The sequence below is a fragment of the Panthera leo genome, chromosome B2, assembly GCF_018350215.1.
Source record: "Panthera leo isolate Ple1 chromosome B2, P.leo_Ple1_pat1.1, whole genome shotgun sequence".
Taxonomy (NCBI): Eukaryota; Metazoa; Chordata; class Mammalia; order Carnivora; family Felidae; genus Panthera; species Panthera leo.
Window position 1 is genome coordinate 129,322,872 of NC_056683.1, and position 15,556 is coordinate 129,338,427.

A 15,556-nucleotide genomic window follows, 5' to 3' on the forward strand; every position below is an offset into this window, starting at 1 on the left:
GTGCCGGCAGCCAGCGGGGAGGGAAGCTTGTGCCACACTCCCCGCCTGTGGTACAGACACAAATTTCTACAAAACTTCCTTCCTGTGTGACTTGTTAAGAAGAAACGCGGCCCACAAGCACAGGGGTCCGAGAACTCTGCTGCTGCCCGTGCAACTCATTCCTTGAAGTTTATTCACTTTGGAATAAAACGAACGAAACCCCACCCTGTGGGCTCCGTCCCTGCCCCGCCAGGCCCCCGCGCCTCCAAAATGTGCTCCTGGGAAACCAGAAGTTTACTAGTGTGTTTGTTTCCCGCGCCCGCGCACCTCGAAACCGAAAGCACCACTGGCTGGGCCCGAGTCCTGCTCGGAGCTACCAGCCGAGCGTCCCCGCCGCCAGCGCGCCGAACTCGGATGCAGTTGCCTTCCCTGCCGCGCCGGGCCGGGGGCAACAGTGAGCTGCGGCGGCGGCGGCGGCGGCGGGAAACCGAGGCCCTGGCGGGGAGGTCGCTCCAGCTCGGGGTGGGAAAACCGGGAAAACAGCGGCAAAGTCTCCTCAGAAACTCTTCCGGGAGGGTTCGAGGACGGTGGAATACGGCTTGTAGGAAGAGTGAAATGCAGACCGTTCGCCTGTACCAGGATGGCCGAGTGGTTAAGGCGTTGGACTTAAGATCCAATGGACAATGTCCGCGTGGGTTCGAACCCCACTCCTGGTAGATGTTTGCTTTTACGGTTTTTTTAACTTAAAAATTTTATTTCTTTTTAAAGTATACATTTCACTGAGCACACCACGCCTGGGGCCCAAGAATTCTGTCTTCTGGCTGGGAGAGACGCACCCTTCTCCCACCTCCCTCCGACTCGCATAACGCTCGGCGTCGCTTCCCGCGGGCGGAAGACGACTTCGCGCGCGGGGTGGGCGGGGGCTGGGCGGGAGCGCGGGCGGGGGCCGGAGGGCGTCTCCCCGGCCGGGGCTGCGCGGCGTCAGAGGCTCGCGGGGCCGAGGCGGGGTCGGGACTCGGCTGCGGAGCGGGCCCCGCTTCCCCGCTGCGGAGCCGGGGCCGGCCGGGCGGGGCGAGCGCCTCCGATGGGAGAGCACCGTTAGCCCCCTCCGCCGAAAAGTCAAGGCTAAACCACCTTTTTCCGTTTCGCCAAAATGAATTGTGTGCGCACAACTCTTCCATTAGCTCCTTGAAGGCGGAGACAGTGGGCACCCCAGCTCTAAAATGGACTCTAGCTTGCATCCGGCTTAGAATTTTAAAATACCAAGGGCATGGTCTCGTTGTTTTCTTCCTTCCTTTTTTTTTTTTTTCAAGACTTTTTAAAATAATCTCAAACCTAGATTTGAAGTAAATTAAAGTAGATTAAAGTAATCTAAAACCTAGAGGAAAAAGTTGCAACTACAGTGCAAAGAACACTTAAAAAAAAAAATCATTGGTTAGTAAGAGACCGACTAGATGCTCCAATACAACCATTAAAATAAGGAAATTAATATTGATAATTTACTACATCTAGTCCCTGAACCTCTTTCAGTCAACAGTTGGCGTGTATAGTAAATTCTCCTGTTCAGAGTAATGTACTGAATTTACTTGTCACACCTCCTTAGGCTTCTTGAATCTGTAACAATTTCTCAGTGTCTCCCGACTGCCATGATCTTGACACTTGTGAAGATGACAGGCCAATCACTGTGGAGAATGTCCCTTTGTCAGCTTGGGTTTGTCGGATTAGATTCAGGTTGTGCTTCTGTAGCAAGAGTATGGCGGAAGTGATGCGGTGTTCACACTCCCATCACAGGGGGGAGTGATTTTGATGTGTCCTGTTAACTGAACTGAATTCACTTGATTAAGCCTCTCTGCCAACTTTCACCACTATAAATTCACTCTTTCCCCCTTTGTAATTAATATATATTTGGGGGAAATGTTTTGAAGCTATAAAAATATCCTCTTACTCATCAAACTTTCCATTTGATTCAGTTATTTCTGGAATCATAAGTAATGTAAGTATGCACTTATGGTGCATACTATTTTAATAAATGGTTGCAACCCATTCTATATTTGTTCAATGATCAGTGTCCCAGATTTGGCCAGTGGAAATCCATCGGAGCTGACCTTTAACATGTCTGCATCATTCTTTAGCACTTCCATCCTTCCTGGTCCAAGATATTCCATACTTACCTTCTATTTTCTGTGACCCAGCCCCAGAGTCAGCCCTTTTCAAAAGATCCCTGATTCCCTTTTCCCAGGAGAAAAGTCATTAGAAACCAAGATCTTAGTGCTAGACAAGCTCATTGTTTTGATGTGTTACTGTTCCCAGGCCCTCTGAGTGGACAGAATTAGGAAGTATGTGTGTATACACATCTATATTTGTCTATTTACAGCCAGGAGTTTATACTAATACCTCCAATTCTGATGCAACATTACAGATTTTGTTTTAGTTTTTCTATCCATATTTGTAATTCCCTAAACTTGCCACTTGCCAAAGTAAAATTTACCTTGCTTGAGCCTATCAACAGCTTTAGATTGAATTGTTCAAGAAGGGAAGGAAAGAGGAAAAGAGTGTCTAAGTAGTTTAGAAATGAGCATCCTGCCAGCATCTGAGAACTGGCTATAAACCAGTCACTGTTAGACACCTGGGATGTGCAGATAAATAACTCAGCATCTGTCTCAAGGAGCTCAGTTAGTGAGAGAGAGATTTTAATGAATCACGCTTATAATGAGAAAACATGAATTATGTCCGAGATGCTAAAGGAGCAGTGTGGGAAGCCCTAACTCTTTACCAGAAGAGTCAGCTTTAGTTGGGAACTGAAGGAAGCGAAGTAGGGCTCTGGGAGGGGAAGGAGAGAGGTGCAGGTGGGGTAAGCCATCTTGAAACCCTGCTAAGTATGGTCTCTGCAGTTCACTGAAGGATTCGAAAAAGAAGCAACCGATTAGTGTTGCCTTTGGAAGTATCTCTATCAACATGGAAACTCTTCGTCCATCTATATAGGTTTGGGAGAGGGGGGCATATTGAATTGGAAGGAAATATTTTTGGGTAAAAATTATTTAATTCAGTCAATAGCCAGGTCAGCTGAACTCAGTCTACCTCTTTCTTCCACCATAAAGGACAAGCAAGAGATAAACTGTATTGATTTGAAACTTTTCCAGCCTGAACATAAGCACCTGTGCTTATTTAAGTGCTTGTATTACTATGTTCAAGCACAAATATAGAACACTACTGGCAAGAATAGGCAAAAAGCAGTGTGGAGTTTACTTTGTTTCTTTAAAACTATATTGTAAATCAGGGTTCTAGTTTGTATTAACCAGTTACTGTGCATTAGCTGAGATGGTAAAAAACTCGTGAATATTCTTCTATGAGACTGCTGAGATTCTGCCAGATTACTCTGAGATGCCACAAAGATGGATGAAAGGATGTTGAAAGACTGCTGGTCTAGAAACAAGAGAATCTATCAGATAGATCCTAGCGCACTGCACAAGTTTTCTACTGATTAGTTGTATGGCCTACTTAGCCATAATCTTCACATGCCAATTTAGATGGAATCTTTTGCTTTACTATTTTCTTCTCTACAAAATGTTTTATCACTGGTTTTCTCTGATTAGCAGGATTCTCTAACTGAATTTAAAATTTTGTTTTAATGTTTATTTATTTATTTATTTTGAGGGGGTGGGGAGGAGCTGTGGGAAAGGGAGAAAGAGAATCCCAAGCAGGCTCCATGCTGAGCACAGAGCCGGACTCGGGGCTCAATCTCATGAAACGTGAGATCATGGACTGAGCCGAAATCATCAGACACGTAACCACCTGAGCCACCCAGGCGCCCCACTAACTGAATTTTGATTTAATGCAGCAAACATTGAGAATGCGATTCGATTTATAAAAGTTCAAATCGTGTGGTGACTCAGTAGAAAGAATCGGGGCTTTGGGGTAAGACAGGTTTGCCAATTTTCTTAGGGTACTAGTCTCCCTTTTCTCATTCAAAATTGGGAAGATAATATTTACCCCCACTGGGTAGTTGTAAGGCTGAATTAACTATAATAATGGCTTATTAATTATAATAATCATAAGTATTATTAATAATATTACTAATGTTAGTTAATATTGTTCTCATAATATTGCCTTCTCACAAAAGTAGGTGTTTCACATCTCTCAGTTGTCTTCCCTTTTCTGAAGCCATCCACTGTGGGAGGTACAGAAGAACTACATTGTGCAAGTTGGAAGGAGTCTTACCTCGCACGGGAAGACCACTTTACAATTTTTCAAAAACACTTTTACATTCACAATCTCCTTTGACAGACAAGATCATACAAGACTCATTGTACCTAGGTGGTAGATACAATTATACACCAGCTTCTTCAACAGATGTAAAAAAGTAATGTTTTCTTTCACTCAAAATTACACATATAGAGCCAGAGAACATCAGTAGCTCTTAAAAATTGAAATCCTGTCTTACAATGTAGCAGAATCTTTACTTTCCTTTGAAACATAGCCTTGTTATATTAGACTCTTTTTTTTAATTCTTAAAAGATTTTGAATTTAAATTTGAACAATTTGTAGGTTTACCACCACTAAGCCTAGACTGATTTTCCAATAATTATTTTAATAATAAGAAATTAAGTCATTACTTAATTTGGGTTATAAATTAAGGGTATGGATTTGTAAGCATTCTCTTTATTGGTTTGAACTAGTTGTAACTTATTCAAAACTGATTATTTCCTTTTGGGCTTAACACAGAACTCTGTGGAAGACTGTTGCCAATATATTTAAACAGTGACACCTACTGGTTAATTTGAGGCACATTTATGTGTTAAATTCTGTCTGCCTTATAGGGACTATAAAATCCTGATAAATTGTTGTTCATAGTCACTGTGTTTAGGAGCACATTAAGGCTATGTCTAATCCAGCCAGTATTCTGACTTTCTTTTTTCTCTTTCAATCATTGATAATAAATCTTCCACTGAAAAGATTTGCGAATCACTGACACAATTTGCATGAGCCATTCATTATTTTCATTGTGTGAATATGGCCTTTATCTCATCATATCCATCATATTTAGTTCAATATAATATTTATTTTCAAACTCAGAAACTATGAAGTTGAAGAGGAATAAAGATTTGGGTTGGCCACTAACTTTAAAACACAGAAGTCATGCCCAATTTGAGAAATCCTGAACAAGAAGCTTTCTTTGTCCTTAGTACCAAGTTGGAATTTGGAGATCTTGATTATTCCTTTTGTGTCACATTTTGCTTTTAGACACAATTGCAGCTAATTAATGAACAAGTTGAATGCACATTTGCTAATTGTTCGGATGAGATAACTGACAATGCCTTGAATTTTCATGAGTCTGTTCCGTTACAAAGATGCCATGTAAGAGTCAGAGAACATAATTCCAGGTTCTCTGTATCTTCGCTACTGCTGGATAGAAGGCCATTATGACCCACATGGTCCATTTGTGAACTACCTGGTTTCATTTTCATCTAAATAGATTTTGATGTCTCTGAACCACTTATCGGAATGCTGAGCAGAGAGGCAGTGATTGTACCGGATCCTTACTGAAGCACAAACTGTGCCTAACAGTGTAGCTCTAGCACGTTGGATGCACTATATAAATGCCCGTGAAAGAAACAACCAACCTTGAAACCCACTGGAGTATATTTCACTGTTCATCTATTAATTGTACACATGTTAACTCTCAGGATATGTGTTTTATTTTTTTAAACTAATTAATTAATTAATTTTTTAATTTGCATCCAAGTTAGTTAGCATACCATACAACAATGATTTCAGGAGTAGATTCCTTCATGCCCCTTACCCATTTAGCCCATCTTCCCTCCCACAACCCCCCCCCCCACCCAAGCAACCCTTTGTTTGTTCTCTGTATTTAAGAGTCTTTTATGTTTGTTCCCCTCCCTGTTTTTATATTATTTTTGCTTCCCTTCCCTTATGTTCATCTGTTTTGTATCTTAAATTCCTCATATGAGTGAAGTCATATATTTGTCTTTCTCTGACTAATTTCACTTAGCATAATACCCTCTAGTTCCATCCATGTAGTTGCAAATGGCAAGATTTCATTCTTTTGATGTGTGTGTGTGTGTATATATATATATATATATATATATATATATATACACACACATACATACATGACTGCATACACACACACACACACACACACACACACACCAGCTTCTTTATCCATTCATCAGTCAATGAACATTTGTGCTCTTTCCATACTTTAACTATTGTTGATAGTGCTGCTATAAACATGGGGGTGCATGTGCCCCTTTGAAACAGCACACCTGTATAGGATATGTGTTTTAAAATGTACCCAGGATTTGTTTTAATCAAGTATGGTTAGACACACAGGAATGACTGACATAAAGGAATAATTTTTGATACTCACAAATCCCTAGAAACAAGAGTCACGGCCTGCCATATAGGTAGGTCAAGAAGCAGAAGAAACAAGGGAAAGCATGGGCAAAAACCTTTATTGTGGTTTTCACAGGAAGGCATTCATGAGGCAGGGTAAGCAGGCTTAGGATTGGCTAGTTTGAATAATTTGAGCAGGCTCTGAAGTTGTAGGAGCTATTCTGAGTTATATGAGGTCTCTAGGAATTAGCTAACCCTGGGAGAGGCAGTTCCTCCATGATCAGCAAGGTCCCAGATGCCAAAATGTCAGAAATAACAGAAAATAGGAAAATACAGTTAATTTAGTATGGGTTCGGGCATTCTCACATCTCCTTTCTTCTCGTTCTCCTTCTTTTGCAGCTGGGATCAATCTTATCTGATTAGAAGAATCAGGATCCAGAAGCCCAAAGAGGCAAACATGTAAGTAGTTTTTGAGTCATTTCCATCTGAGTGTGGCTATACAACATACTTGTGCAAATCATATCCCAAATTTATCTTTGGGTTTATGTTGTCTTTTCAGCCATCTTATTCATGGCTCTAGTATAGTAAGACTCATAGTTACTGAAAAAGGTAGCTTTTTAAATTGCATTGAAAAGAGGAATCATTAAGTTGAATATCTGTCTCAGTTCTACAATCTACTTTGTACATACACACAGAAGTATGTGTATTTGTGAAATACACAGCATAGGTCTAAGAGGCAACACAGAGGCAACTCAGAACTGTGAATAGAAGTCAGCCAGTCCAAATTTCAATCCCAGCTCCAACCCTGATTAGCAATGTGACTTTGGAGTGGTTATTTAGCTTCTCCAAGTCTTTTGTTTTCTCATCTATAGAATGGGGGTGATAATAGAAATACCTATCAAATGATGTCCTGTGAGAGTTATATGTACCGTTGACAAAGTGCTTAGAAATTGCCTGGCATTTGGATGATTGATAGATTAAACTATTGCTATGCTTTAGTGATTCTTGCAAAGTGTGCTTATGGATTGACTACAAGACCAGTTTTGCTACAACGGTAAAAGTTGTTCATGGAATTGATTCTGTTAGATACACATTGTATTTGCCATAGCAATTGTAGCCAAGGAAGATCATTAGCAAATGATACAATTTTTAAAAGACATGAAATTTGGGAGAGGGGCATAGAGGCATAGATTGCATTTTTCAGATTTGTTCATTAAACTTTTCTTCCTTTTAAAAGTCTTTAAATGCCTAGCTTTCCATCATCAGTAATCTTTTCTTAAACAAAACGAGTAGATCCTTGAATAATTTTTATGTTCAAAAAATAGCACTGAGTTCTAAACTCTAACTTTTCAAATTCACGATAAGTGAGCTTATTGTTTTCTCCTGGGTGTTACACCCACTGGGTTAGTCACAAACAGCTATATTAAGGATGTTGTTCACATTTTTTAAACGCTAGCCTTCTGGCCCACCCAGTCCTGCTTCAATTTTAAATGCAACCTGACTTAACTTTTTTTTTTTAATTTCACATAAAGAAAAAATAAAGACTCCTATTACTTGGAAGATGTTTAGAACAATACATAATGCCATACTTTTAAGTGTGGCAAAGTGCTTCATACCGTGTAGATGGGCCTTGGAGTCTGTGATTATGTGGAAGGGTCCTTTTACTATGACTCAGTGCAATGCCTAATTCTATTAGTGCACTACAAAGAACAACATGTAGAAAGATACGTGGAACCAAAATGAAATTTTAAAGTGGCCTAATGAGTTGAAATGACCTCAGTTATATGCTAATTGAACCAATTAGTCAACTTCTTGAATGCTGATTTTATTCTCCTTTGAGGAATCCTCAGACCAAAGTATGAAGGGGATGAACTTGGGTAATTCTAGATGGAAAACCTCCATGGATAGATCTGGAGTAAAGAGAATGTTTCCCACTGGGTTTTTCCTGTTCTGCTTCTACATCTCTGCATCATAAGCCAGTCTAATGCCTGCTTAGAGAACACGCAACCACTGCTGCCTTTTACCCATGTTTTCAAAGTGTCTAGGAAAGTCTCAGAGAGAAACACCAGCACTGAAACGTGGGCAATCTCTAGTTCCAACTGAACAATTCATTCATTCATTCATTCATTCATCCATCTATTCATTCAGTATTTTTTAAGTGACTGAAATGAGCAATGCTATGCTGGTTGCTCAGATACGGCAACAAATAAGAAAAACAAACAACTAATCATAATGTTAATACTTTACAGTTGTAGTTCTCTTCTGGAAGTGTGGGGCATGGTTTGGAGCAGGGGAGAAGCAGAGGCCTTTCACAGAACAGATAGAATGTGAATGGACAGCGGCCATCTGCCCATCACCAGGGGAGAGACTGGACTCAGCACACAGAAAGAGAAAGGGAGAGAAAGAGGGAGAAACGGAGGGAAAGGAAGGGGAGGAGAAGAAGGAAGAAAGAAAGAGGAATAGAGAGAGAGAGAGAACTCAAGACCTCACCCAGATCCCGGGAGCCAGTTGTTCTGGAATCAGCTCCCCCCTTGTATTTCCAAGTTAAGACAGTAAATTCCTCTTTTGTGTGTGGCTTCTTATCTGAAGCTAAAGGAGTCCTGTCCTCAATAACATGGCCTTGGTTAGTATTGGTAGAAAGTTGAGTATCTTCTTGAATATCAAAGGAGTTAAAAAAAATTGTTATATTCCAGAAGGGGAACAAGTGATGGCTTCATGAGCTTTAATCATGGGCTTGTTGAATGTTAGAGTTGGAAGGGATTTACTTACACAAAGCTTCCAATAAAGCAGAAGTAACCCACTGACCACTCCTGGCAGAGGCGAACTCGTCTCTAAGCTAGTGGTCATTAATGGGGATAGCACTTCCCTTGGGAAGCACTCTGGAAGAATGTGGGGCACTTTGGGCTTGCCATAATAATTTGGAGGGTGGTTATTGCCATTAAAGAGGGGCCTGGGATGCTGGGCATGCTGCAGTGTATGGGAGTCCCACATAATAAAGAATTATCCTTCATCCTGCAAGAGTTTAGCTTGTCCAGCAGGATATTCCCATAGGTTAAAAGCCTGTTTGTCTAAACCCACAGCCTAACTGCATTTTCTCGTGTTAAACACAAAATATTTTTGCAAGCTTTCAGTATGCAGTGAATTTTCCAAGTACACAACTCCCATGTAGATCAAGGAAAAATTGGACTTCATTTTATTCAGAATTTCATCAAGAGCTAGTTTCCATGTTAGAAAACTCACGTCACTCACAGCTGCAGCACTATTTGAGTATTTGGTATTTGACTCACTAGTTCAACACACCTGCATCAGCATACATTTGTTGCTGTGGTATTCCTGACGATTCGATGGGCTCCGTATTCTCTGGTCATGCTCTAGCACTTACATATTGAGCTATCCTGTAGAACCAGATGTCTTCAACCTTCTCACTCATCAAGCTGGGCCTTTCATCCAACTCTGGCTCATTTGTTCTTTTGCTGAGATAGGCACAGCCTGCCTGCTCGTGCCTCTTCTTGAAACATCTGCTTCCCACATTCTCCTGAGGCCAAGTGGGCAGGATTACATCACCCCCGCCTCCCTGCATCAGCTCACCCAGCCAGGGCTGGGTACCTGACTCAACAGGGCCAATTACGTTCTCTCCCAACAATTTGCAGGCCTACATAGGGCCATTTTCTGCTATGTCCACAGAGAAGCATGGCAATCCCATGTGCAGAGAGAGAAAAAGGATGAAGCAAATGCAGGGAAAAGCAGAGATGAGTGGCCATGTGGCCAGAGAGTGAAAAAGGCTCCAGTGAGCAGCTGCTTTGGCTCCCCCGGTGCATTTCCTAATGCAAGTTTGACTTCAGGAAGCCTGGCTGAGAGCTCTTCTGCTTGTTTTGTAATCGAATGATTCCTGACACAGAAGGCTGCCTTTCACCTGGCCCTATCGATGCACCAACAATTCAAGACCTAAGAGTCAAGTAGAGTGAGCCTTGAGCTACTCTAAGGTTTCAATTTCTCCTCTAACACTTTGCTAGTTCATATGTCTCATTTGAACTTATGTAATTGATTCTTTAAAACTTTTATTTGAAAGTATTTAAGGCACAATAGATTATATTACAAAAAATGAAATTATTTAAGGCTTTCTGAAAGCTGCAGAAACAGTGCCTCCTTCACTCGGATTCCCCCAAATCTTAACATTTTACCCCATTTGTTTCAGCTTTTTCCCATTCTCATTCTCTTTAATTCTCTGAATCATTTGAAAGTAAGTTGTAGATATGATGCCCATGACTCCTCCATGTTTCCCAAAATAAAAGGATCCTCTCCTATATTACTACAGTATAATTATCAAAATTAGGATGCTGATATTAATATAATATTACCACCCAATAAACACATCCCATTCAAATTTTGTTGATTTCTTCAATAGGATCCTTGATACACACCTTTCCTTTTTGCTTCGTGTCTCTGGTGGAGCCTCTTCAATCTAGATAATTCCTCAGTCTTTTTTTGACCTCTGTGACCTTGACTCTTTTGAAGGGACAGACCAGTTATTTTGATAGGATTCTCCCCAACTTATATTTGTCTTCTATTTCCTCCTGATTAGATCCCAGTGGTTAACTTTTGACAGGAATGCCATGAACGTGATGCCATGTTTTTAGTACATTGTATCAGGACGCACATGATGTCAATTTGTCCTATTTCTGCTGATACTGACTTTCACAACTCAGATAAAATGATGTTGGACAGGTTTCCCCACTGTAAAGTTAATTACTAAGTGTTTTGTACTTCCACCCACTAGTATTAACCTCCCTTGATGATTTTGGTCTGAAACAATTATTACTATGATTTTTGCCAAATGGTGATTTTTTTCTATGTCCATCATTCTTTCCTCATTTCTTAGGTTAGCCATCTACTGTAAGGTAGACTTTTCTCTTCTTCCTCACATATTAATTCAATTGCTCAATATAAGCACACGGAGTCCTATTTTATTCAATTGGTTATAACCCATACAATCACTAAAATTTGGCTGTTCAAATTGTCCCACATTTGGCCAGTGGAACCCCTTTCAAGCCGGTCATTTCTTCTCTCGGACTCTCTCCGTGCGTACCAGCCAAGTGGGTCTTATCCACTTCCTCTGGTCATGCTGACCTGACACTATCCCCAACTGTGTACCAATCCTCATATGCCAAGTAGCTATGAATCTAAATGCTGAACTTGACACAGCTATTAATGGCCTTTATTTCAGCTACTCTTTTAGGTTATTGAGACCGTTTTGGAATTTTGATTCTGTCACCCATGCATTCACTGTCCCTCCTACTTTTAAGCTACCCAAACTTTTAATGTTTTTATTCAAGGTGTTGATAAAATCTTGAATACAATAGGAACCAACACTTTCCTGCTATCAGAGATACATTTTTTCAGGTAGAATTGATACATTAATACATGCTTTTTGCATGTTGTTCAACCAGCTCCAAACTTATGTATAATGACTAGCCATTTTGCATTTATTCACTGTGACCACAAGCATATGTTGAGATTTTTTTTCTAATAGTGTACCAAAATGAAAATGCATTCTGTCTACACAAAGTGTAGTAACCTTATAAAAAATAAAATTATGTTCGTTTGACCTAAGATGTAATAAATGAACCCATGCTGGCTTCTACTGCTCATTGCCTTCTTATCAGAAGGGTTAAGTAACTTGCTCAAAGTATAGCTAAGTGAAGACCTGGAATTTGAACCCAGGCTGGGATATCTCTAAAGCTTTGCTTTTTTCACAATGCCTCCATCAGTTTACATGGGGATAGAGAAGGACTTCCTCTTTCTGTTTTGACATTTTATGTTACTTTAATGACTCTGACATTGTCAGAGTGCAAGTCTGAGCACTTAGATATGCTGAAAGGCAAGACAAAGGTTAACCTGGTAGGGCCCAGGAGTTACCACTACCTCAGTTGTCTTCATGGTTTCTTGAATCCCTTCCCCAGATGTCCTACTACACTGCCTACTTGATGTATAGATTGAAACCTAACTTAGAAAAGCAGGCGTGAATCTCTTTGATTAAGAGCGAAGCATTTCTAAAACACAATTATGAAATTCAATTATTTGTACACGTGAAACATTTACCCCACATAATTTTATCTCTCAGAACATCAGTATTTCAAATATCATGGGTTTAGGTGCAGCTTTTTAGTTCAGGGTAAGTTAAGAATTTTGCTGTTGTTTTCTTCTTTTTTTAGCCCCTTTAATCTAAGGCTCACTATAGCTTAAAAATGCCACAAAAGTGATGAAAAGCATACCCACGTACCCAGTGAAGGTGGCTTTGCTAGACAAAGAAAGAAGAGGAAACAAACAAAAATCTCCTTAAGCGCTAGGAATGGTCTACTGAGGCTATTTTGCTGGATTTGGTGGATGTTGTGTGCAAAGATCACATTCTTGCGGTTGTGGTCGTGTTGAAGGGATAAGAACCCAGGAAGAGAAAAGATTCTGAACAAAGGAAGATTTAAGTTCACTAGCAGGGAGAAAAATCCTCACGGAGGAGTCTGTAAATTCAAGAGAAGTGGTGGGAGTCCTCATTTCAATACTTAGAGATGGACTGCACAAAATAACAAAAGACACTTCTGTGGGGAACAATACCAAACTGGCAGCCACTCAGACAAGTCCACCCACCAGGATTTGGCCACTTATGGCTCTACAGCTCTCTAAGTTTCTTAGATAAGGGCTCCCTGCCTACCATCCCTCAGGAAAATGGCCTGTGGGCCCTGAAGTCCTTGCGGTGATGAGATGCCCGTCCCCCCTGTGATGTGCCTGAAGCTGAGGCACGAGGACCCTTGAAAAGAACTCTGCACGCCCACTGATTTTCCATACAAATATCTTTTTTTCACTACAGAATCCTCCTGAAGGAGAACATTTCCATCACCTGTTGTCATCAAATAAATCTAGATATTTTCTCCTGGCTTTATTCATTGTTTGAACACAATATTGTTGAGACTTCTGGTTGCCGACCTCCCCCCATCTATTCTCCACTGCACCCATAGTAATTGAACACAATATTTGACAGGATGCAGAGCTACCTGGAATAAAGACCACATTGTACAGCTTTTCTGTTAGCTGCAAGCAGCAATGTAAGATTTGGCCAGTGACATAGGTAGAAGTGCTACTGGAAAACTTTGGGAAATATCCTTAAAGGACTGTGTGAGCATGCCCTTTGTCTGCTCCTGAGAATATGGATATGATGACTGGTCACATTAGAGCACAGAGAAGGAGGCCACAGCCTGGGATTGGAAGAAAAGAAAACTAAAAAGAGCTTTTTCCTGAGGTCTTAGTAAAGCAAAACTACCATCCCAACTCAGGACTACCAAACTTCAGACATCCATGAAGACTGAAATAAACTGTTACTTGGGGAGGGTTTCTTTTATCTTCAGCCACTAGTCCTACCTGATAATAGCACAAATTAGTATAAATATTAATATTAGTATAAGAAATGCAAGACAGAAGTCACTGACCATTGCTCTGTACTATACTCAACTTTTTTTCTTTTTAACACATGTCCTCTCAGTCTTGCCCTGAAATCCTGACATATAATTTAAGGGAATTGTCAAATTTCCAACCTGTCTACCCAGAATATCAACACAAGGGAAAAAAAAAAAGCTCACATGCTTATTTATTTATTTATTTCTATTCTAAGTGAAATTACACCCAATTATACCAACATTCAGATTCAGATGCGAGGCAAAGTGGAGAGCATCCTCTACATACTTTCTTTCTTTCTTTTCTTTTCTTTTTTTTTTTTTTAAAGTTTCTTTAGGACACTAAAGTATGAAAAGAGTTTCTTTTTTCTTTTTTTTTAGACAAAGGAGGGAGTGTGAGTGGGGGAGGGGGGCAGAGGGAGAGAGAATCTTTTTTTTTTTTATGTTTATTTATTTTGAGAGAGAGAGAGAGAGAGAATGTGAGTAGAGGAGGGGCAGAGAGAGGTAGAGACTCCCAAGCAGGCTCGATGCTCAGAGCACACCCTGACTCAGGGCTCAATCCCATATCCCACAGCTGTGAGATCATGACCTGAGCCAAAATTAAGAGTCAGTCACTTAACCAACTGAGCCACCACGTGCTCTGAGAGAGAGAATCTTAAGCAGGTTCCATGCTCAGCATGGAGCCTGACATGGGGCTAGATCCCACAACCCTGGGATCATGACCTGATCTGAAGTCAAGAGTCAGATGCTCAATTGACTGAGCCATCCAGGCACCCCAGGAGGAAAAGAGTTTCTGAAACTGAAGGCTCTGGTCCCATTTATGTGTTCCCCCTTTTTGGATCCTTCCATTCTCTGCCTCCCCAAGGACCCGCAGATATATAAGGTTAAAACTCAGGAGACAGACAAGCTAGAAATACAAGATGGGAGCCACCAACCTAAAGGTGACAAGGAAAGCAAAGGAATGAATAACATAACACAAGAAAAAGGAGATGAGTAAGAAGAGAATCCCTAATGGATTTTTGCAGAGAGTTCACATTTAAGTAGTGCATAGCGAAAGAGATCCTCCTCATGAAGACTGTGAAGGCGTGGTCAGAGATGCTGAAGAAAAACAAAACAAAACATTATTCAATGACTTCTATTGATCAACTTGTAAATAGCATCAACTTTCTCTGATCTGGAAAATAAAACTTGAATGGATAGACAGTCACTTGGATCTAGCAACTAGGAGGTCCTCAGTGTTGACCAACACATGAGCAGTTTCAGGTGGCAGGAATGGGGTCTGGGGAGAAGTTCAGGCAAGGGGGGGGGGCGGGGCAGAGCAAGATTTTGTGCATAAACATCTCCAAGGCTATTTCCAGCACACAAACTATTGGGCTGCTTTTTGTTTGCATTCAGTGGCAAAGTCAGTTAAAAAGTCAGTTGTTTGATTGATTGGACCATTCAAGTCCTTTGAAGCAAATTAATATTTGCCTGCAAACTTAGCCTATGTTAAAAGAAAGGGAAAACTGGAAAGCGGCCTTTCTTGGAGGGTAAAATCTCCTTTATGGCACCACAGTCCTGCCACGCGGGCATCTGCCACACGGGCTTCCGCCCACTAATTGAATATTCACATTAGCCTTGAAAGGCATTAGAGATCTAAGCACTGCTCTACTGAATCCAGATTTAAGCACTTACCACATGGAGGGAGGCTGAAAAGTTGGAAAGAAGAAACCCAGGCAAAGAGCCTGAGAAACTGACCTGCCTTTGGGGGCTAGAACTAGGATGGAAAATTGGAACTT

At 40.9% G+C, this 15,556-nt stretch overlaps 1 protein-coding gene and 1 non-coding gene across 3 annotated transcripts in view; both read left to right on the forward strand.

Moving 5' to 3' along the window:
• Positions 1–15,556, forward strand: part of UTRN (utrophin) — a 582,930-nt gene that overhangs the window by 12,024 nt on the left and 555,350 nt on the right. For both annotated transcript variants that reach the window (XM_042940000.1, XM_042940001.1), the window contains exon 2: positions 6,736–6,795. The gene's annotated coding sequence lies outside the window, so the exon portion shown is untranslated. The remainder of the gene's footprint in view (positions 1–6,735; positions 6,796–15,556) is intronic.
• On the forward strand, positions 614–695 carry TRNAL-UAA. The gene has a single exon. It is a non-coding gene; the product is annotated as a tRNA-Leu (tRNA).